Raw genomic sequence first — 24,987 nt, 5'->3', positions numbered from 1 at the left:
CCATCACAAGATAGAGGAAGGAAGAGTCGCAGCCAGTAGTCTCAGTCCCATAAGAGATCTTCATTGTCGAGTCAAGATCAAGATCGCCATCGGCTTCTTACAGCCAAAGAGGCCCAGACTGACAACAGAAAAGGGTTGGGGATTGTAGACGGCCCTCAGTTTGAATATCATGGGCAAGACAATATTAGAGAGGACAGTCCTCGACATGAGTCCAGGAGAAAGGACAGACAGGATGTGTTCAGCCCAGACACATCTAGTCTCAGACACAGGCCTTCAGACAGCGATAATGGTGATGAGCAGCCAAGATTTCCAATGACAGAAGCTCGTAAGTACTTGAGTTCCAAAGTGGAAACTAAAGTGTCAATAAGTGTAAAAGATGGTAATGAATATGAAGTGGGAAGAACTGCATCCACGTGACCTTGTGAATTTCTGCATCACTTGTGAACTTGAAAAAAATAATGACAGGTAAAAAGTCTTTTATTCTGATTTGTTTTTCGAAACACTTTAAAATTCTGGGTATATTATATGGTTTGTACTTTCAACTTTGTATAGAAATTTGTTGTCATACACTTTAAGATTTGTATTTTTGTCAGTGATAAAAGCGAAAGATGCATCATGTTATTTTTGTTCAGCATTGGTCACATGTTTATAAGGCAAAAATAAAAAATAAAATGATGTTCCGATTTCCTACATTTCAGAACTAGGGTAGGTAGGTAGGGTTGTTTTGTTTTTTTGCCAAATAATTTTACATTACTCATGTTTCAGAAAATAAATATATTTTTCCTTATCCTGACTCATGCTTATTTGCTTGTCTTCTTCTTCTGGCGAACCTAGTGGAACACTTGTATCTCCCAATTGAAGTTCCCTTCAATAAAAAATCACTCATTAGTACTCACCACGAGTTACCTCCCTTCTGTAAGCGCGGGAACGAGGGCGCCACCCAAGCCCATGTGCCGCACTCTCTCCTTCGCCCAGTGAGCTGGACGTGAGAGCGCCTGTGTCTCCCAACACACTATATCCTTTAATTGTATTTAGTTAGTTCCTCTTATGCGTTAGTATAGAGGTAGTACTAGTATAATTATTCAATTTGCATTGATTATTACTTGTGTTTCTGCTGTTTTATTCACGGTTCGTCGTGTTTGTTCAGTAGGCTACATTAATGAAAAATTGCACAGAATGTAAACTACGTTATTCTGATACCGATCCACATTTAAAATGCCCTAGTTGCATTACTCCATGTTCCTTTGATTCTCGTTGTAAATTTTGTATCAATTTACCTATCTCTGCCTTTGACAAATATTTATGTTCCGTTTATAGACGGAAGGCAGATAAATCCCGTAAACAGAATTCAAACATGGCTAATAGATCGCAAATTAATGTTTCATGTCAACTGTTGACTGAGGACACGCCACCAGCTGGTGGCATGCCTGAGTTTCCCTCGGCGGATAAGCGTGGGACGCAGTCCGCTATGTCCAAGAAGCGACCTGCATCTCAAGAGCTGCCGTCTTCTCAGTCCAAGTCGAGGAAACCATCCATATCATCTCGACACTGCGTACACCAAGATCTACACCTTCATCTAAAGGGAAGTCAACAAAATCTAATAATTTTGCCTCTGATATCTTACCAGTTACAGAATTAGCATTATATGATGATGATTTGCCAATTATCATTCCAGAAGTTCGTCACAAGAAACGGCCCGTTTCTGCGACTGTCACCTCAGCGCAGATGAACACACAACCGGAGATGCCGACTCTATCTCCAGAAATTTTATCTGAGGGTCCCGTCACCTCTGCAGAGACATCCTCATCAATGCAGACCGCTTCAGACGACTTGATCAACCACATAATGAGGGTGATGGAAGACTGCTACGGCTTACAGAGGCCTCAGAGCCACGGGCCTCAGAGCCCACCCCATATTAAGTCATACAGGGCCTCAGAGCCCCCCTTTGGCTTCGCTGTAGGGGCCTCTGATCCCATAGACGCTTTCTCCCATAAGGGCAACCCTGCCCTGAGTGAGCTCTTTGCATAAGGTATCCCAGGCAAGCCTCCGTGAAGGAGCCAGAGCCTCACCTTTTGCAAGAGGCTTCGCGAGAAGGAGCACTTCGCTGAGCACGCACCTTGTCATGCACGAAGGGCGTCGGGCGAAGTAAGCGCTCATATGTCAGATCGGACACTGACTTCCAGACATTCGCGTAGGACGCCTTGAGGCTAAGTGGTTCTACATCGCCTAGAAGACTGATCAGCGTAGCCCTCAACGTTCGAGAAGTCCAGAGCATCTGCGAAGCTATCACCATCGTTCACAGCTTAAGCCCACAATCTCCTTGAAGATGTCTTCTCCAAGGTCTACATACACTAGCCACTGTCCAGTCCGTTCTCCTCAGTCCTCACATAGATCTTCTTACAGATCGAGGACTCCGACATCCTACCATATCGTCAGAGGAGGACGATGGTATCATTTTCTCAGAGGCTGAGATAAGGTATTGGACGGTAAGCGACTTACAACTGGCCTCTCCTCTAAGAGCGCAGGATACAGCCCTAAACTTACCTGATGTTAGATGATGATGTAGATCATATCACCGTGCCTCCTATGGATCCTATCGCAGCCGTTCCTGCTAAACTGGATACAGCCTACTCCAAATCTGCTAAAACTCAACTTACCCATTTACCATTCTTCAATGCCAAGAGTTTTTATGGACATAATATGGAGCCCTTTTTCAAGACTCAGGAGATTGATGAAAACTTTAAACTTATCAGTGATCTGAAGTCCAGAAGTTATAGGGTAGACGATTGCAAGATGGCCCAGTTAGATACCATTTCCAGAAGGATGTTCTTTGGACTCAACAGATCTAGGACTGTTAACGAAACTCTCATCACCAAGTTCAAGAACTCCACGGATGAGGAAGACAGGATGATCTATTCAGCTCTACTTATGCAGAAAAAGATCAACAATTCCTTACAGACCATCTTTCAGCACTTACTGAAACTACTACCATGACACGTCGGCAAGGATTACTAGCCTCCTGCTCTTGGAATAAACAATTCACAGAGCCCCTATACACAGCTCCATGGTCTTCACCCTTACTGTTTGGTGGCAACATTAACAAGGTCTCCAAGGAAGTATCAAAGATTCTAGAGAAGTACTCATGATTAAATCTATGGATACATTAGCGCATCGCTCTTTAAACAATCAGCACAGAGGTACTTCGGGCAAGTCAAGTTTTCAGGGCTACAGAGAGCACGGGATAAGAAATTAGCGGACGTTAATAATCCCAAGGATTCCTTTCGCCTAAGCATTTTAACAAGTTCAGAGGGAGGATCAGCTAGAGGCAGATCATCCAGAGGTGCCGATGGATTTAAACGATGAAAGTCAGGTTCGGAACGACTGGAGTCTTCCACCCCCAGTCGTCCCAGTACAACCTTCTCAAGTGGGTGGACGTCTACAACTACACTGGGAAAACTGGGGAATACTTCAAGATCCGTATGTATCCAACATCCTTCAGTACGGATATCGTCTACAACTCAAGGCCAAGCCACCGTTAACAGTCAACCCACCAGGGTTCAACGTTCATCTGGCACAACTTCCATGTTAAGAGAAACAGTTCAGTCTCTACTAAACAAACAGGCCTTAGAAGTTCTCGATCAGCAAAACATCATACCAGGTTTCTACTCCCAGTTTTCCTAGTGCCGAAAAGAATTCCAAAGAGAAGTATCGTCTCATTTACAACATGAGCACATTCAACAGAGAATTTCTATGCAAACCACCAGCGTTTAGCGATGATACATTACACTCAACTCCGTCATCTAATAGTGCGTCCACTAGATTACATGGTAAGGCATAGATCTGCAGGACGCATATACCTACACATTCCGATTCATCCCAGTTCAAGGAAATATCTGAGATTTATGCTAGACGGCATACACTACCAATGGAAAGTACTTCCTTCGAATCACTTCATTTCGCCCCATGGATATTCACAAGAGTAACCAAGCCTATTGTCATCATACCTACATCGTCAAGGCCCTGCGGAATGCATTTTACCTAGACTGACGGGTATACAGGTGGATCCAGATCCACAGCGCCTCAGACTACAGCTGAACTTTTACAATCAAGCAACTAACGCAGTTAGGCTGGTTAGTAAATCTACTCAAGTCGGGACCTAGAGCCCACGCATAGGATCTGCAGTTTTGTGGGTATCACCATTCCTTACAGCGCAGAATCGTATGGTAGTCCCGGAGGACAGATGGATCAAAATACAACAACTGATTCCCCAAGCCCTACTCTCTCCGTTACCACTACGACAGTGGCAGAGGCTACTGGGACTACTCACATCAGCTCAAGACTTGACACTCAGAGGCAGGCTTCAATTACGTCCATTACAAGTCCTCATCAATGCCCATCTCGAGGACCCTCTACCGTTCAGTCTACCAGATTACATCAAACCACATCTACTCTGGTGGACCAAGAGATTGAATGTTTGCGCAGGCGTCTCCTTAGTAGAGCGTCACTAAGAGGTTGGGGAGCCCACCTTACCGGCAGGACAGCGTCAGGCCTATGGAGCATTCAAGAGAGCTTATGTCACATAAATCTGCTAGAGATGCAAGCAGTCATAAACGCCATAGGTCACTGGAGCAACCTATTACAGAACGCTCTGTTAATGATTCACACAGACAACTCAACAGTGGCGTTTTATGTGAACAAACAAGGGTCAACAAGATCACTGAATCTTCTCACTCGATGTTTCAAACTGTTCGATTTGATGAAATACAGTCTAAACATAACTGATATCAAAGCCTGCCACATTCCAGGAGCAAAAAATGTGTTAGGCAGACGCTCTCTCGGCCAGCACCAACCAAATCGCCCGACAGAATGGATGCTCCACACAGAGATATTCAATCAGATAATCATGGAAATAGGATCTCCTCTGATAGACCTATTTGCCACCCGATTCAACAATCAACTGACAACTCGTATCGCCAGTGCCAGATCCGCTAGCTTGGGCAACGGAGGCACTAAGCATATCATGGGAGGGACTAAACGTGACGCTTTCCCGCCTCCTCGCGTTAATCCCACAAGTCTTGCTAAAAATCAGTCAAACGCGAAGAGCCTCCGATCTGATTTTGGTCTCGGCCTTACTGGCCAGCGAGAACGTGGTTTCCAGACCTCATACTAGAATCGGAAAACCAGTACTTCAGCTCCCACTACGCCCAATCTACTGATACATCCGCGACACCAAACAATTGCACAAAACACCAGAAGCATTCCGACTTCACGTGTGGATTGTATCAAGGCATGTTTGAATAAGAGAGGTTATTCCACCAGAGCGGCGTCACGCTTGCACTCACGGTAACTCTACTCGTGAACTTATCACGATGACAAATGGCTCAGATTTGTCAATTATGCTGCTAAGAAAGGATTTTCAGCCAGATTTGCTACACATCCTCAAGTGGCAGATTTCTTATGTTTCCTGCGTCAAACTAAGAATCTAAAAGGATCTACACTGTCCACTTATCTTGCAGCCATAAGTTCAGTCATAACAATGAGAACGGGCGTCAAATTGACCAAAACACCCGAGTTACACGCCTTGTTATATGCGTGCCTTTCGATTGGAAGACCAGAACGGAAGTTTCAAAGCCAGCCTGGGATCTAAATGTGGTACTTCAACACCTCACAAGTGAGGCTTTACGAAAGCCTTTGTTATTCTGCGTCATATGAATCATTGACCCACAAAACCTTATTCCTGCTAGCGTTAGCCACTGCCGCCAGGATGTCTGAAATTCACGCTTTGGATTACGAGAGAACACGCATTTGATGATATTCATAACATCGCTCATCTGGAACTTCGCTGGGATTTTATAGCGAAAAATCAACTACCAGGTCAACCAGACAGGTTGTTCCATGTCCCAGCTCTCTCATCCATACTTGGACCCAGGATACGATGGACTTATCACTTTGCCCTGTAATGCACTGAAAATATATCTCCAAAGATCCAAGCAAAGTAGAGGGAAATTCAAAGATTGTTTATCCCTATATCTACCTCTCACAGACAGAAGTGTCGCGCACTACCATTTCTATTTGGATCAGAACTGTCATACTAAGAGCCTACAAGGCAGCTGGACTGGACCCTCCAAGTGCTACTAATCCTCACGAAATTAGAGCACTAGCTTCAACTTTGGCTTTACATGGAAATTGCTCATTGAATACCATCATGGAGGGATGTTTTTGGAGATCCAATATGGTGTTTGCCAACCACTATCTGAGAGATATCACCACCAAGGATGTCTCAGGTATCCACCATTTCGGTCCCATGGTCCTCGCTCAACAGTTGACAGTTCCACAGAGAAGATAAGTCTATCTTGTTGATTTTATACTTATCGGGATGACAGTACTAATAGATACATGCTATCTATATATATTTCAAGTAAGTTAAAAATATTATCTTAAGCTCAGTACTATGATTTATATCATAATATATATATACCTACAACTCTTACGAAGTTTCTACTATTATATATATGTTCCTTAAGTTCTTCCTTAAGCTCAGTCATATGTTCATTTCATAACATGTATAAGTTAACAAACTATCAGTAGTTGGTTTACTATTATACAGCTTAAGTTATCTTTATACCTTAAGCACAATTCTGTTATAGCTTATATATATACATATTGTAAGCTTACTACTTTGGTTCTTATAAAAGTATTCATTATAAACTATCAACAGTTTATACTATCACATTAATGGCCTTAGCTTAATTAATGTTCTATATACTTTTATTATATGCAGTAAATTGTAATAACCTTCTTTAAAGGCAGCTGTTATATTAACAGCAGGAATTCAGTTCAGTGCCTTCATGAAGTTCCCATACGGTTATTACAATGATATCACTTCAAATCACTAATTAGTAAAATCCAAAGTATATATAATCCCACCTCCTAATCCATAGGATTCTACAAGCAAATAAGCATGAGTCAGGATAAGGAAAAATATGAAATTTTTAGAGTAAAATTAATATTTTTATACTTATCCTGACTCATGAATAAGCTTCTCCGTCCTCCCCACTTAACACTTTGGATTTCTCGGAAAAAAGAAAGTGTTGGGCTCAAAACAAAAAAAGGAGAGAGTGAGGCACATGGGCTTGGGTGAAGCCCTCGTTCAGCTTACAGAAGGGAGGTAACTCGTGGTGAGTACTAATGAGTGATTCTTTATTGAAGGGAACTTCAATTGGGAGATACAAGTGTTCCACTAGGTTCGCCAGAAGAAGAAGACAAGCAAATAAGCATGAGTCAGGATAAGTATAAAAATATTAATTTTACTCTAAAAATTTCATAATTTATTATGTGGTGAGTTAAATTGTTAGGCTCAGCGGGAATATTTAGGGTCGGTCGGAAAATCAGAGCCACAAGCTTCTTCTTTTTTTAGGCCTAACTGAGAATGAGATGCTTAATGGGTGGATAAACTGTAAGAATGGTAGGTTTATTATGTATCAAATGGTACATCTGTATTTTTTCTTGTTTCTATTTGATGTTTTGCTTTCACTTGTACGTAAAAGGTACAGGCACATCATTTTCTCAAATTACCGTATGTTCTTGGTCTGCTATTCATTATTTCTATTATTTGCATACATTGATGCTTGACCCTCCTGTCTGTACAATGGCTGAAAAGTTGAAGATAGTATCCCTCAACTGCAGAGGTGTCAACAATAATATGAAAGAAAGCATTTCATTTCGAAAAAGCTAATATTTATTGTTTACATATTTACACTTTACAGCTGAAGATATTCAACATATAAAACAATAGGATTACAGCGCTACATTAGTCCCTCCATAAAAAATTCCAGGGAACATCTACAATGTTCAACAATAATTTTGAATTCAAGGCTCTAAGTACTATTACAGATGACTATGGAAATTTTGTTGCTACTTCTGTTAGGGCTGTAACGATCGACATGGATTGCAATTGTTGAGTCTCAGATAGCAATTAAATGATGGAAGAAACGAAAACTATTGATGCTTCGATAGCATGTGTGACTATCGATAGTTTACTAATTGACTACCATTGATAAATGCGCAGCGCAAAATACAGGAAGTACCTGGTTCGTTCACTTGAGTTATCTGCCCCAGTTAACTCTTACACAAACTTGACCTGGGTTTCAATTTTCTTGTCAGTTATCAAAAGAGACTGAAACTAGTTCAGCATGTATATATTTCATATAAACTATACATTCATTTTCAAGGAGAAAAAACTATTGGTAGTCACCCCTACTTTCTGTTAATATTGATGAATTTAAGTATACTTTTATTAGTATCTATATACCAAATAATGTTGGTCCAGATTTGTTTCCAAAATATTACCGATGCTGTTGGAAAGTTTGAAAATGAAAAAATATTAGTATGTGGAGACTGGAATCTAGTAGAAGAGCATTCAAAAGACACATACAACTACAAACACATTCACAATCCCAAGGCTAGACAAAAGGTATTGGACCTAATGGAAGATCTGGATCTTAAAGACCCTTGACGTGAACAAAAGTTTGGTGAAATGAGATACACATGGCGACAGACAACCCCTTTGAAACAAGCTAGACTTGATTTCTTTTTAATCTCTCATCAAATGATATTGGACATTAGACACTGTGATATATCACCTAGTTTAGGATCTAGGTCACTCCCTCATAGAATCATCACTCTCACTTTCAAATATGCCTCTTGGAAAATTCTGGAAATTTAACAATTTCCCTCCATCATAGGAAGTTATTAATTCCACAATAAATCTTCACTTGATCAATACAAAATCAATGATGATAACAAGGACAATGACTTAACATATTCTATTGATGATCAATTACTATGGGAAACTCTACCATTGATGATTAGAGGAAAGACAATTTGTTATGCCTCAACTCAAAGGACAATTACGTTGCATACAGAAAACCAGTAGTAATCACAATTAGCCTCCCTGGAAATCAGACTAGATAAATCAGATACAGACATAGCAAAAAATGATATACTAAAGAAATTAACAAAATTAGGACTGGTTTAGACGACATCAATGGAAGGAAAACTAAAGGGGTACTTGAAACTTGAATCCAGAAATTTCTTAAATAAATCCTTTGAAGAATTAGTCAAATTTGATGGAAGAGTCCTAAATGACTTTGATACTAAAAAGAGGTGAAATATTTTAATGAAAAACTATATACACAAGATGTAAGTCCTATAGATCTTGATGAACTTTTAAAAGATATTACCCTACCAAAACTAAGTAATGAACAAACAACTAGTATTGAGGTGGTTTAATAAGAGGAGAAGTTTTGACAGCCTTGAAAAAAATGACAAGTGATGAAAGTGCAGTTTTACAACAGAATTTAAAAAAAGGTTTTGAATGATCTTGGCAAATTCATGGTTAAACCTCTGAATTTTGCATTTCAAACTTGAAATTTGTCTGTCTTCCAGAAACCGAGACTTATAACATGTATTCCAAAAGGAAATAAGCCTAAAAGGTTTTTAAAGAACTGGTGAGGTGACCCATCTTGTTTCTTTTTTTTTTTGCAAGACTGCTGCTGCAGCCATTGGCAACAGAATTAAGCCTCTTCTTTCACATATCATTAATGAAGACCAAAAGGTCTTTATCGTTGGAAGACACAAGATCAAGATTAAGTTATGCAAAGTCTGGTCTCGCACTGAATTTACACTTTTAGGTATTCATTTTGGGATAGATTTAGATAGTATGGTTGAAAAAAATTGTTCTGATAGATTGACTCAAATTACGAAAGAGATGACCACCTGGTCAGCACAAATGCTCACTCCCTTTGGAAGAAACACAGTTTTGAAATCACTCATGTTTCCTGAATTAAATCACCTATTTGCTGCACTCCCAAATCATCAAGATCATGTTTTAGATAAACTTCCAAAGCTATGTTTAAGATTTATTTGGGAAGGAAATCCAGACAAAAGGGACATTATTATATGTTTCCTTGAACATGGTGGATTAAAGGTACTAAAAATCAAAGAGACAATTGCTGCCCAAAAGCTTGGGTAGGTAAGAATATTTTTTTTTATAATCCAAATAGGTGGGATTATCTTATTCTTTGAAAGTTAACATTTGGAGTTTACCTCTGCAGATAGTAAATACATTAACCTGCAACCTTAACTAATCAGTTTTGGAAGCATGTATTACTTGCTTGGGCTTGGTTCACATCTAAGCAAAAAGATACTATTACAAGTGAATTTGAAATCCAGTCACTGTCTATCTGGTGTAACAATCACATATTGGTAGATAACAAACCTATTCTGTATAAATATTGGTATAACAAGGGAGTTGTGTTTGTATCTGACATGTTGACAGCAGAAGGGAATTTTCTATCCTTTGATATCTTTATAGATCTATATAAACTCAGAACTAATTTCCTGACCTTTGAAGGAGTTCAAACAAGCAATTATTACATGCATGTTAAAGGTAAATATTTCATATTTTACAACTCTAAACATTAAACCGACCCTCAAAACTAAAATTCAGTGAAAAAGGTAGCCCATATTTCTATGAACACTCCTATGCTCTCAATTTATAACTGAACACTGTAATAAAAAAACAACTGGGATAGCTTTAATCTAAATCTACCAAAGGACTGTGAAGTATGTAATATTACCCCATGGAAGGGCACCTATAGCGCTGATCTAAGATGGTTTCAATACAGAATTATCCATAACATTCTACATACAAAACAGTTTTTGTTTAAGATCAAGTATATAGACTCTCCCATTTGTAGTTTCTGCAAATATAACATTGAATCAATTACCCATCTATTTTGGGACTGTGAAACTGTTCAAGATATCTGGAAAAACCTCCAGTCATGGCTCTTAACCGACTTGAATATTCAGTTACTTTTCACAAAACAGAATGTTTTACTTGGTTTTAAAGGAAAAAAATAATAATGAAGTTAATGCATATCCCTTCCCCTTCCTCCCTCCACACACATCTACTCACGTGCACTCACTTGCACATGCACACACACACACACACACACACACACACACACACACACACACACACACTATTGAAGCTATGGTGCTATCTGATGGGACTTTTTCCTGTAGAAATATCATAGATTTGTATTGTATACTTGTATATCAGCAAAATTGTACCTAAGAACCTCACGCATTGACTACATGTAATGTTCCTGTACATAAGTGGAAAAAAGGAAGTGGGTATAAATGTGATTGATCATATCAGGATCATTATTATTTTGCTTCAGGATTTCAAAAGAGAGTACTCCAATTACTTTTGGAAATAAGGTCCCATGTGAAAAAGGTGTCCATTCAACAGACTTCCAATGACAATTACCAAATAAGGCCTGCCGATACAATGGAGGAATTTATGGAGTTGGAAGAAAAGTTGGCAGATCCGGAAGAACAGAATCTTTTGGTATATTTTTGTGTTTTACTATTCTCTCTCATTTTGGCAAAAGCATTTATGCATTCCACTACTAAATGTTTGATGACTTATTCATTTTTTGTTTCATTTGGATTATGATAAATCTGTAAATAAAGATTAAGATGTTTGTTATGTAACCCCCCAAGAACTTTTATTTATTGATAAAATATATAACTTCACTAATGATTCCTTCATGGGATGATAAACAAACCACAGACTTTAATTCTTACACTGTTTTTTTGAAGGGATGTGATGATATATATCCCTCTTAATGGTTGAAATGTTACAGATAATTTAGAAGGAATTTTTAAAGGAAGTTTTAATTATGAAAAGTAAAATTTTTCTTTAATGGAATTTGCAGAAATCATCTTCAAAAATTGGTAGGACCAATTTTGTAGATCATATGAAGAGCAATGCTAAGGTAACAAGTTTTTAACATTTCAGTTGTTTACTTATTATCTCCTTCAGAAAGTTTAAGAGACAGATGATAATGCAATTTAATTACCACCCATTTTGTTTTGTCATCATTTAATGGAAAGTATGGCTTTGTTACAATTTATTTATGACTCCTTTACAAATATTGCTACATCAGGAGAACACCTATTCAATTTTAAATAATAATTTCTAGCAATCTCTAAATATAACTAAATCTGACAGAATATCAACAAACTTCCATTATTTTGCAGGACAATGTCGAACAAATTAATGTCGGTTATGAATGTTGATGGACGCAATGGCAAGGGTTCTTTCAAGAACACAAGGTTGTATACTGTTGTCTCTGGTAAGTTAATTTAAGTGCTTTTTGTCACCATTTTCATCATGACCATAGCAAATATATATGGCTGATTCCAACGAATAGTGTACACAGCATGTTTAGACGCATCACAATTTAGCATTACTATCTTCACTTATTTCGGGGTGCCCATCACGTCGGCACACATGAGACGATTCGGGCCATATATATAATATGACTTTTTTATATTAAAAATTGAGCGTATGGGAGACAAAAACAGGTCATTTTCATTCATTTTGACTTATATTTTGCAAATGTTTTGTTGAAAACGTGTTAAATACTAGTCAAACTGAATGAACAGAAGTTTATTATTTTTCCTTATCCTGACTCATGCTCTTTTGCTTGTCTTCTTCTTCTTGCGAACATAGTGGAACACTTGTATCTCCCTAATTGAAGCTCCCTTCAATGTAAAATCACTAATTAGTACTCAGCACGAGTTACCTCCCTTCCACAAGCGTGGGAACGAGGGCGCCACCTCTACCCATGTGCCTCACTCTCTCCTTCTTCGCCCAGTGAGCTGGACGTGAGAGCGACTGTGTCTCCCGACACACTATATCCTTTGATTATATTTAGTTAGTTACCTCGTATAGACATCTATAGAGGTTTAGCTAGTATCCTTCAACAATTATATATTGATATTTAGTCGTGTTTCTACTGTTTATTCACGGGGAATTTGCCCGTGTTTGTTTCAGTGGATTACGTTGATAAAAATTCTGTTCTGTTGCAGATTACGTTTTTATTCTGCTGCTGATCCGCATTTAATATGCCCTAGTTGTACCTACGCCATGTTCATTTTATTCCGCGTTGCAGTTCGCGGTACTAATTTATCCATTTCTGCCTTTAATAAATAATTACTTTGCGTTTGAGGCAGCGCAGCAGATAGAGTGGCGTATGCAGAGTCTAGCCATGACTGATACACCTGAACCCCTCGCCAGTCTACTGCTGTTGGTCGACCCCCTCCCGTCTGGTGTTCCGCTAGAGTGGTGGAGAGTGTGGGGCGTGATCCGCCGCCTCAAGAAGCGTCCTGCTTCCCCAGACATCCCATCGTCGCGCAGCCGAAGACTAGAGGGTTTCTACTGCATCTCATCAGCGACCTCTGAGGAAATCAGCGAAGTCTACTTGAACTTTCTCAGCGAGATTGTTCCGTCGCGAATTTGGGCCTGTATGATGATCAGCTGATCATCATACCTGATGTACATCAAAAGAATGACCGATGTCGGCAACAGTGATGTCAGCGCCAGATCAACATGCAGCCTGATGTACCAGCGCTGATATTCTATGATCTTCCTGAGGGTCCCGTAAGCTACCAACACTCAGCGCCAGACTTCGCACCCCAGGGCGGCGTCGACCTCTGAGGAAATCAACAAAGTCTACTAGGACTTTCTCAGCGAGATTGTTCCAGCGGCTGAACTGGGCCTCTCGATGATCAGCCGATCATCATCCCGGCGTCTGCATACAAGAAGCTGACGGGAGACAGCTACAGTGACATCAGCAGAGATCGCCATGCAGCCTGAGGTCTCTACACTGGCGTCAGGCGACTTCCCTGAGGGCCCGCCGCTAACATCGCAGAGAGGGCACCGACTAATTCGTCGCAGACCATCCCAGATGAACTGTTGGCGGCAAATCATGATCATGATGGAGGGCCACTACAGACTGGGAAGCAGCCAGCCCAAGGCCTGAGCCTTGCGAAGGTTCCAGCATGAGCGACACCCCAGAGGCACCCCATCAGCGTAACAGCCACGCAGCAGAAGCCACCAGCCGGCGAAGGAAGTCGCAGACCACCTCCACGAAGGACCCAGATGTACAGCCTTAGCGAAGGCCTTACGCGGCGGGATAGATCATCACCTGCCTCGGCTTCATCCTTAGATCGGGACTCAGACCATCAGACCTCACGGAAGCCTTGGCGAAGGTCAAATCGCCGTTCCCCAGGACGGACGCGAGAGGAAGCTTCGCGAAGGCCTTCAGCGAAGGACACCTGACTACACAAGAGCTTGCGAAGCTATCAACATTCTCCTCACAGGTCTCCGAGAAGGTCAACCCATAGGCGCCAGATCACCAACACGATCTCAGCGCCGTTAACGCGCCGATCTCTTAGGTACATCACCCGCGTCGATGCGTCTCACAGGTCACCACACAGAAGTCTGCACACAAGTCTACAGTCAGGTCTCCCGGCGTCACCCGACATAGAGATAGAAATACACAGTCCACCATCAGAAGAGCAGCAACATCTCATCAGCGATGCTGGGATAGAAAATGATGGAGGCATCATTTTCTCAGGCGCTGAGATCACGATATTGGATGGTAAACAACCTAGATCTCTCTTCACCTTCCAGAGTGGCAGCTTCGGCAGACATACCTGATGAAGGAAAGGCGAGGCAGGCGCCATCACCTTACCTCCGATCGACTTCGATTGCAGCGGTGCCACAGTATGTGGACACAGCCTACCATAAAGCCATAACAGTTCAAAGCGCCAGAAGCGTATGTTCTTAACATTAATAGATCTAGAGCGATCAATGAGATTTTTATCACCAGATTTGGTGACCACGACTTCTGAAGATGATAGGATGATCTACTTTCGGCTCTACTTATGCAGACCCAGCAAGAACCACACCCTGTATGAAGCTAGCAGCTCATATATTGATCGGATTCTAGACGCCGGCTAAGGAAGTCCCAGGCCACCTCAGCGAAGGGGCTAGAGCCTCACCAGTTACAAGGGGCGTCACAGAGGAGTAAGCTTCACCGACCCCACATATTGCTGAGTCGCGGCGTAAAACAAAACACTCACTCACTCACCTGTTGAACACAGAGGTGGATTCGCGAAGCAAAGCTCATATATTATATATATACTGATCGGGCTCTGACTCGATACCTTTGCGAAGGTCGCGAAGGCTAAGTGGCTCAAGTCTACCTCACACAGGAAATCTAGAATGGATGCCGAGAGCTTAGCGAAGTCTCCGGCGTCCACCGAGGAATTCTCCTCCAAGGTCTCCATATATTAGCCACTTTCGTCATATATAGCTACTTTCGTCAGTCCGTTCAAGACATCGCATAAGTTGTCTATCAACTGTATGCCATATGCCGTCTATAAGCCTCTGGCGAAGACAATTGCACAGGCTATTTACAACACAAAGCGTGCGCTTTATTAATTAATCAGCGGCGTTGCATAGATCTTCACAGAAATCAACCTTTCATTATAGATTGCTAGAATATGCAATCCCGGACTCTGATCGATTATCTACATGCGTGACCATTCACGCAGATCTGCAGACAATTCAATATCGAAATTGAACAGCAGCCTTGTTACAGCGAGTATAACTCATAATCGTCAAAGTTTCTGAGAAGAAATATGTACAAGTTCAGCTTTAATTCTACAATTATGACGATACATTCATGTATACAGTCTACAAGCTGACAACTTGCAAGTTTATTGTACCTTTATATAAGGAAGTCGAATTATATTCAAAACTGAAGTTACATTCACGACAGCCGGGAAAATAACCTACCCAGCATTAATATTACAGAGTGAGGTATTTTGGCGGAGGTTTTGTGGCGTTTACCTTAACCCTCGAAACACGGTCACTTTCGGGTAACCCGAGGAAGCTACGGTGAAGACCGGCGATTATGCTAATATCAACGGCGGCAAGATTTTATACAAGGTTTTTCCTGCTACACGGTGACATCACAGGCGGGTATTCTACAGAATCAAAATGCCTTGTTCTGATTGGACGGCGTTGGACAACGACCTACGCGAGAGTCGATCTTAGTTCACAGTTCAAGACTTACGTTACAAGTGAAAACTATATATCAGTGAGCGAGCAAGCCTCCTTACAGTCCAGTTAATCTGAACCTTCATGATTGGGCTGCTTTCTTTAGGTTAGAGACCTCCCCTGTCAAGTTAGGGCGAGGAGCCGCGGCAGTCAGGCAATTTTACATAAAGTTCAGCGAGGACAGACACACCTGGTTGTGCACCTACATTGTCAAAGGACTTAGCGAATAACCTGGAGGCGGCGGGGATACAAGTGGATCTAAATCCACAGCGTCTCAGACTACAGCTGAATTTCATAATCAAGCTACTAACACAACTAGATGGTTAGTAAACCTACTTAAACTTTCTGATTGGAGAATTAAAGCGGAAGTTTCACCCTCCAACTTGGGATCTGAATATAGTGCTCCAACACCCCACAAGTGAGGTTTATGAACACGCCTGGATGACATACTTGGACTCCATGATCACGATGATTCTATCACGATGGCCAGCAAGAGCACTGTAAATTTATCTCCACGAAACAAACAGAAGGGAATAATACAACAGATTATTTCCTCTATCATCAACTTTCACATGAGAATGAAATCTCACGTACTATATCTCCGTTTGGATCAGAACTGTCATACTACGTGCATACAAGGCGGATGGACCCAATCCGACCCTCCATGAGCTTTAATACTCATGATATTAGAAGCTAACTTCTACAATTGATCTACACAATATTATTTGAAATAATGGAGGGTTTATTTTCTGGAGATCCGATATGGTGGTTGCCAACCATTATCTGAGAGATATCATCACCGAGGGCGTCTCAGGTATCCACCAATTCGATCCCATGGTCCTCGCACAACAGTTGACAGTTCCTTGGAGAAGATAAGTCAATCTTACAGATTTCTACTTATCTTATAACAGTACTAAATAGCTACATGCTATATATAATTTGCTTAAGTTCTTTTTATCATCACAGTACTATGATTATTACATCATACAATATATAAGTTAACAACTCTACAGAGTTGGTTATTATATATTTACCTTAACTTAATTATATCTTAAGCATAGTACTATACTCAGATTGTAAAAATATATAAGCTAACAAACTCTACAGAGTTTGGGCTATTATATAGGTAGCTTAAGCTTATTCATATCTTAAGCTCAGTACTATGTTTATATCATATCAGTATATAAGCTAACAAACTCTACGGAGTTTTTTACTATTATATATGTAACTTAAGCTTATTCATATCTTAAGCGCAATACTATGTTTATATCATATAGGTATATTAGCTATCAAAACTCGAAAAGAGTTTTTGCTATTATATATTTGGCTTAAGTTTCATCATAATTTAAACTTTATGGTTACATTATAACTTGTATTAGCTAACAAACTCTCACGGGTTTTGCTATTATATATGTAGCTTAAGTTTTCCTTCAAATCTTAAGCTCAATACTATGTTTATATCATATAAGTATATTAGCTAACAAACTCTACGGAGTTTTGCTATTATATATATGTAACTTAAGGTTTCCTTCAAAGCTCAATACTATGTTTATATCATATAAGTATATTAGCTAACAAACTCGATGGTGTTTGCTATTATATATGTAGTTTAAGGTTTCCTTCATAAACTCAATACTAAGTTTATATCATATAAGTATTTTAGCTAACAAACTCTAAAGGGTTTTTTGCTATTATACAATTAGCTTAAGTTTCATCATATCTTAAGCAGTATGGTTACGTTATAAAATGTATTAGCTAACAAAACTCTACGGAGTTTTGCTATTATATATACAGCTTAAGTTTAATTATATCTTAAGCTCAGTACTATGGTTATAACATAAAAGTATATTAGTTAATAAACTCTAAGGAGTTTTTTTTTGCTATATGGGGAAGGCTACCGGTAAAGGGACCACATGGTCGGTATTGAGATAAGGACAGATTCATAATCTACAAGATTTCCCCCAATAAATGCAAAATGAATTAACCCGATATCTTTTAAACTGACAATGTAGTGCCCAGTTAAATGATGGTGGGGTTAGAAGTTGGTAGAAATGCTTCAGTGAGAAAATACGGGTTAAAAGAGATGCGTGTATTCTTTCAGCCATAAAAGAATTATAAGTATGAAGTTACCGTGTGCTCATTTGAATGTGTGTTGTTAACAGATAAGGTGTGATAAAGCAAAACGAATTTTATTTTCATCTGTTCAAATAGCGTAGCATGCGTAATGGTCGAAGTGGTCCCTTTTTAGCTTAAGTTTTATGATTATGCATGAATATTTTATTTACCCAATACACCTGGTAGATAACAAGTCATAAGCGTGTGGTTATTTTAGGCGAACAACTGGATACCTAGACATACAAAACAAAGTTATATTAATTTGATTTCTTTGATTGCATGCATTCTGAGGTTACAAAGACTTTGGGAGAGACAGTGGTCGTATTTTGATCAAACGGTTTTGGTCCGGAATCCTACTGGGATCTAGATATCTTCTCATGTAGTGACACTATTGTGCAATGCATGAAATGAAGACTAAAGTTGCAACAGCAGGTTCCACTGTTCACAACTGTGGAGTTTCAGGCCTTCCCATTGAATTTACCGATGACGATCCGGGTTAGAATATTGAGCTTCAGTAACACATGCTTGTCGTAAGAAGCGACTTACAGGATCGGGTGGTCAGGCTTGCTGACTTGGTTGACGCAGGTCATCGGTTCCCCACGCAGATCGATGCTCATTCGGTTGATCACTGTATTGTCTGGTCCAAACTCGATTATTTACAGACCGCCGCCATATAGCTGGATGAGGCGTAAAACTAAACTCACTCACTCACCCATTGAATTAATACTAGTTTGCAATGAGATACCGTTAAAACGCCATAAAACCAACTCTCTCACATTGGTTAATAACAACTGAAATGGTGCTTGAATTTCAGATACTTTTATGTATAGAACCTTAATGACAAACGGAGACCCTGGAATGCCACCCATGCCTCCTTGAACAGTTCAACATAATGTTACGATCAATCAGTATCCACATGGTCTGCAGTGGCTGGTTTCATAATGTCTTCCCGTCTTTTCGGACAGACCAACCTACCCCTGATTGTTTGATTTCTGTGACCTGCCTGGAGACAGTAAGAACAAGTTGGGGTTTTACGCTTCTTTTTTTCTGGTGTTCGAAACACAAATGGTTCAATTTGCACTGTGTCTGTTTGTTTATTATCTTTGTTGGTTGGTCCATCATCATTCTGCGCATCCTGAACCATTGATGTCCCGGTTTCCGCAGTGGGCTCAGGTGGTACATATGCAGTGACTGCACACGGAAGAGGACAAAGTGTGTCTTTTGAGTCATCAGGAACATACTGTCTGATAGAATTGTACAGGTACAGCTTCCTGGCATAACTCAATCCTACCGGATGGATGATGTTTGGGGCGATTTGTCCAGTGTAGCAACTTCACCAACTGTGAAACGGACACTATCGCTGTTCAAACTTGTTTTGCAGCTGACAATCCCTGGTGACTGGTTTGTGAAGAAGAAATGGTGAAACTTCTTTATCTCAGGTATTTTGTGGAATCCATGTGCCTTGAACTTAGACTGCCAGTCATATATCGGCACGAAAGTGTGGCCAGCTTCATCCCGACAGCAACAGGGAAGGCGTTCCTGGGCAACACTCTCTTGCTATTCTCTGTACATCTGCCACTGATGAAGCCTGTTCACGTCGCCATCGCTTCTTAAACAATCCAAACAACAGATCTGGCCAAAACTTGGTGTGTCCAACAGGCATAAAGCTGATCTGAAATGACTGGTTCTGACCTGTAGCTGTACGCCAAAGACAGTATTGCATCATGAAATTGTTCTTGTTCTGACCACAGCAGTTGTCAGCATGACACAGCGAGTCGGTTTCTCCTACACTAAAGTTTGTGTAGAAGTGGTGAAGAAATGAGATAACAACATTTGATCCTTTCCCACAATGAGCTGCTTCAGGTATAATGTAAAGGACAAATTTCCTGAGTGGTTCTACGGCAATTCCAAAGAGTCCAACCTTGTAGCCACATAGAAAGTATAAAGGTCCAACCTGTTGAGAATCCTGTGGCAAAAACACTTGCTGAGCAAAATCAAAACTCTGATGCATTTTACCTTTGTATGTCAGTAGCTGATGGGGCGAAAGGGTCAGTACGCGGTGTCAACAGTTCAACGTCTTGGCGACATTCGTCAATTATCGAAATGTAGAATCCACGTTCAGGCGTCACTTGTTCAATATGTTCTACAACTCTTTTGGCAAGTTCTCGTTTTTATTGTCGCAGAAAGTCTTGAGTTTCGACATGGTCATACTGTTCTGCTGACAAACAGCACACAGATCTGTTCTTGGTCTTTGGATAACAATGTGGGAACAAAACAACATCCATGTTGCATACCATGTGTGAACTGACACGGGTTCCTCGTCAGTGTCATGACATGCATCTTCGTATTTTCCGTATACAAGCTTTTTGGTCATGTGAGAAGGCAAAAGTTTTAAGTCAGTGTTTTCCTTCCCAAAATGCGACCAGGCATCACTAAGGCATTCTGCTCACCATAGTTTTCAATGAACTGTACAGCCTTTTTTCGCTGTTCTAATGTGAGACATGTTGATTGATTGGTTTTATCTGCCCTGCCATGTTTCTTGGCATTTATTCCAGAAACTAACATATGCTCTTTGGCGTTTTAAGACGCTTAATACCCGACCCAAAACAAACATGAAAAATTCTCGACAAACTGTGACACCTCTGAACATGTACGTTGTTCTGGTCTCCTTTCTTGGCTGAGGGCATGACCTTTCTTCACGGTATGAGGCTGGTTCTGTACAAGGGTATTCAATGCTCCGAGCATTAAGATATGATGATGACTAACGTGATTATCACAATAAAAATCAAATTCAAGACAATCCAGTCTTGACTCCTGAATCATATCAAGTGAAAACTTCTTTGTGCAATTCCATGCACAACACCCACTTTCAATAAAGGATTGCACATCCAGTTCACAATCAGAATGGGATAAGGGTATAGACAGAGTTGGAAGAGTCACTTCAACAACATCGCGGTCAACATCTAATTCAGACACATTAACAGTATCCTCTCCGTATTCTGGTGGTGTACAGAGGCTAGAATCTAAGCATGTTTCAGCAAAGTCTTCCAATACATCATTATTGCTTGCATTATTATCATCAGTACAAAAATATTCAGAAATAACATCCAGTGCTCCTGGTACATCGGCAATGCCTGTGCCAAAATCTAACAACTGTTCCTCAGCCATATTTGCTCAGTTACTTATACCAACCACAGTGCGAACACCAGTAAAAACCAGAATTGATGTCATGGACGGTTGTACTATCTGACAGATTGTCAACACAGAATAAATGGAACTGTCTGTGGCATGATGCACAGTATAGCCAGAGTGTTCCATCTGCATCAGTCAAAACAGTGTTATCACTACAAACTAGTTCTGTTTCAAGTTTTGAGGGGTCAATAGCTGATAGCTGACACTCGTAGCAGACCCATATTTCTGCCTCGACAGAACTGTCACTTGCTGGACTGTTTGGGGGAGCAGACATTCTGAAAAAGCAAGATATACCTTCCAGTCAGAACACTTACAAGTGTTCAGTATTTAACAGTTCATTTTCGGAATATTGTATAATCGAAAAGTAAAAAAAATCAACTGCAAAAAACCATTATAAAAATCCACGAAACCCTGATTCTATAACATTCTGGTTAACCGCTTATGGCCCTTCTATTAATACATTTAACATACCTCTTATTGATGATTTCAATCTCAGCCTGATCAGAACTACTGCTTGTAGATTCTTCAACAAATCTAGTCTTATTTGAATAGGTTGACAAACTTTCAATTGATGACGGGATAGGGATATTGATTGCTCTACCCTCTACACTTTGATAATCGGAGGTGTCATTTCCCCATAATTCCATATGCTGATAAGGATGATTATCAAATGATTATTCGCCACATATTTGGCAAATTGTGGGATGATAATTCTTTTCTGGAATATCATGTCGTGGTATGGTGAATGAACGAAACTGTGGATCGACAAAGTTATGATGGGAAAAAGACCGAGATATATGCTCAAAACGGGGAATTGGTGGGTAACCAGGCCCTGTGTAAGAACGGCTCAAGTCTGGTTCTGACTGCATACGCCTCAATGTATAAGGGTAGTGAGAGTTGTGCAAAGGCTCAGTGCACAAATCAAAATGATCAAGGTCATATTGGTACGTTTCCCATCCATATGTACCTTCATTTCTTGGTACAAAGTTATGTAAGTCTAAGTAATTCATTGAATTCGAGCTCGTTGTGCTTTCGGCTACTAAAATATTGGGTTTAACGGGTTTGTATAGTCTGTCCATAGTGAATGTACGTACTACCGTCAGGATTTTGAAACCTGAAAGGAAAAATTAATCTACTAAATTCCACTTACATTTTGTTTTCAATATTTAATTCAGTTCATAATAGTTGTTTACTGAAGAGGATCTTTCTAGGAGATTAAATTCAATTTTCATTGCAATAATGACACCAAAAAATAACCAAAACATCTTCATAGAGCGTGTAGTAGCCAGTCGTCTCCAAGCTCATCTCAAGACTGGAAACTTACACGAGACTATGCAGTCAGCCTACAAGTTAGGTCACAGTACGGAATCTGCTCTGATACGTGTCCAGAACGATTTGCTAATGTCTGTCGACTCTGAAGGTGGAGCTGCGTTAGTGCTACTAGACCTCTCAGCAGCCTTCGACACCATCGACCATTCCATTCTGCTGTCCCTCCTGGAGACTCGTGTCGGTGTTACTGGATATGCTCTGAAGTGGTTTGAGTCGTACTTATGCAACCGATTCCAATCTGTAATCATCGACGGCAAAGAATCACAGAAGCAGAAGCTTGTATACGGTGTGCCACAAGGCTCGGTATTAGGTCCCATACTATTCACCTTGAATACCCTACCTGTAGGAGACATTGTCAGAAAATACAATCTGGGATTTCATCTATATGCCGACGATTCACAGATCTACATGGGTTTCCGACCTTTCCACCCATCCTCTGTTGCTAATGCTCAGGCGACCATCGTAGATTGTGTCAAGGAGATCCAGCACTGGATGTCCACGCACTTTCTCCAACTCAACGCCGACAAGACAGAACTTATTATCTTTGGATCCAAATCTTTGCTTTCAAACTTTCAGTTCCCACCATTGAAACTCGGTGACTGTGATGTTCACCCCAGTTCTCAAACAAGGAATCTAGGTGTGGTTTTTGAGTCATCCTTGTCATCTGAGCGACACATCGATGCTGTATGCAGGTCATGCTACTACCATCTAAGAAACATCAGTTTGATCAAGAAGCATATTGGTACGGATGCAGTCAAGACTCTAGTTAATGCGTTTGTCACATCTCGCATAGACTACTGCAATAGTCTATTGTATGGGGCATCGGAATACTCACTCTCCAGACTCCAGAGAGTGCACAACAGTGCAGCCAGAGTAATCACCAACACCAGACGTCGAGATCACATCTCCCCGGTCTTACAAGACCTCCATTGGCTGCCAGTGAGACAACGTATCCAGTTCAAGATCCTGGTGTTTGTTTTCAAATCGCTGAACGGTCTAGCTCCTGAGTATATCAGTGAACTCCTATCAACCTACACTCCAGGGAGAGAGCTTAGGTCAAGACCATCAAGAGCACTGGATGTTCCTATGACTAGGGAAAGACACTATGGAGATAGATCGTTCTCCAAAGCCGGGCCCTGGCTCTGGAACCGTCTTCCTCAGCACATTCAGAACATTGTCAATCTCGACCAGTTTAAACGACAACTAAAAACCCACTTGTTCAACATAGCCTTCGCCTAAACGCCTTTGAGCAATATGTTGGAACAGGCGCTATACAAATATTAACTTTATTTTAACTTTATTTATAAATAAAGGGACCAGGTGGTCGTAATAAGCACGTTGATTTTAGCTAAACAATATGTCTACGAAAAAAATATAATTAAGACAATTTTGGACAATAATTGAGTAGTCACACCTTCTTTGTATAATTACCAATGTAAAATACAACTTTGCAACCATGTAGCTATAAATCATATTGTATTATCAATGTTCAAACGCGGGCTCGTGTAAACTTACCCTCCACCGGAAGCAGGGTCAGGTCAAATGCCAGTCAAATTAGTTACGATCAAGAACTGGGTTACGCTGTGAGGTTTAATGAAAGGTGTCCAAAGAAGTGCACGTAAAATATTGCCTAGTGAAGCCTTTCTCTGCCTCGTTTGACGTTTTTATACTGCATAAAAGGTTGCGCCGACCATGTGGTACCTTTATGGAACCTCTTAATATTTTAAGTTTTGAGGCTTTTATTGTAAACAATCTGTAATTCCAACAGTCAACACGTAACAAATGAGGGTTTTTAAACCATTAAAACACAAAAACAAAGATCGTGAAATTTAAGAGTTTTATTCATCGGTTCACGTCTCTGTCAGTATCTCTGAATCTGTGATCGACCATGTGGTCCCTTCACCGGTAGCCTTCCCCATATACATTTAGCTTAAGTCTAATCTTATCTTAAGCTTAGTACTATGGTTACATTATAAATCTATAAGCTAATAAACTCTACAGAGTTTTGGCTATTATATATGTAGCTTAAGTTAATTATATCTTAAGCACAGTACTATACTCATATTGTAAAAATATATTAGCTAACAAACTCTACAGAGTTTTGCTATTATATAGGTAGCTAAAGCTTATTCATATCTTAAGCTCAGCACTATGTCTATATCATATAAGTACATTAACTAACAAACTCTAAAAGAGTTTTGCTATTATATAATTAGCTTAAGTTTAATCATATCTTAAGCTTAGTACTATGTTTATATTTTAAAGTATTTTAGCTAACAAACTCTAAGGAGTTTATACTAGCATATTAACAAGCTTAAGTCTATTAGTCTTAAGCATTGTATTAATGATATATATACTTTATCATA

The 24,987-nt window shown here is 40.1% G+C and overlaps 1 long non-coding RNA gene across 1 annotated transcript; it reads left to right on the top strand.

Moving 5' to 3' along the window:
- Positions 1-21: 21 nt before the first annotated feature.
- LOC124286660 lies at positions 22-11,352 on the top strand. Its single transcript, XR_006901087.1, has 2 exons — positions 22-325; positions 11,247-11,352. It is a non-coding gene; the product is annotated as an uncharacterized LOC124286660 (long non-coding RNA).
- The last annotated feature ends 13,635 nt before the right edge of the window (positions 11,353-24,987 follow it).

This window comes from Haliotis rubra, unplaced genomic scaffold (assembly GCF_003918875.1).
Source record: "Haliotis rubra isolate DU_JTF1 unplaced genomic scaffold, ASM391887v1 Scf39, whole genome shotgun sequence".
Taxonomy (NCBI): Eukaryota; Metazoa; Mollusca; class Gastropoda; order Lepetellida; family Haliotidae; genus Haliotis; species Haliotis rubra.
This window is presented reverse-complemented; position numbering and strand designations above follow the sequence as displayed.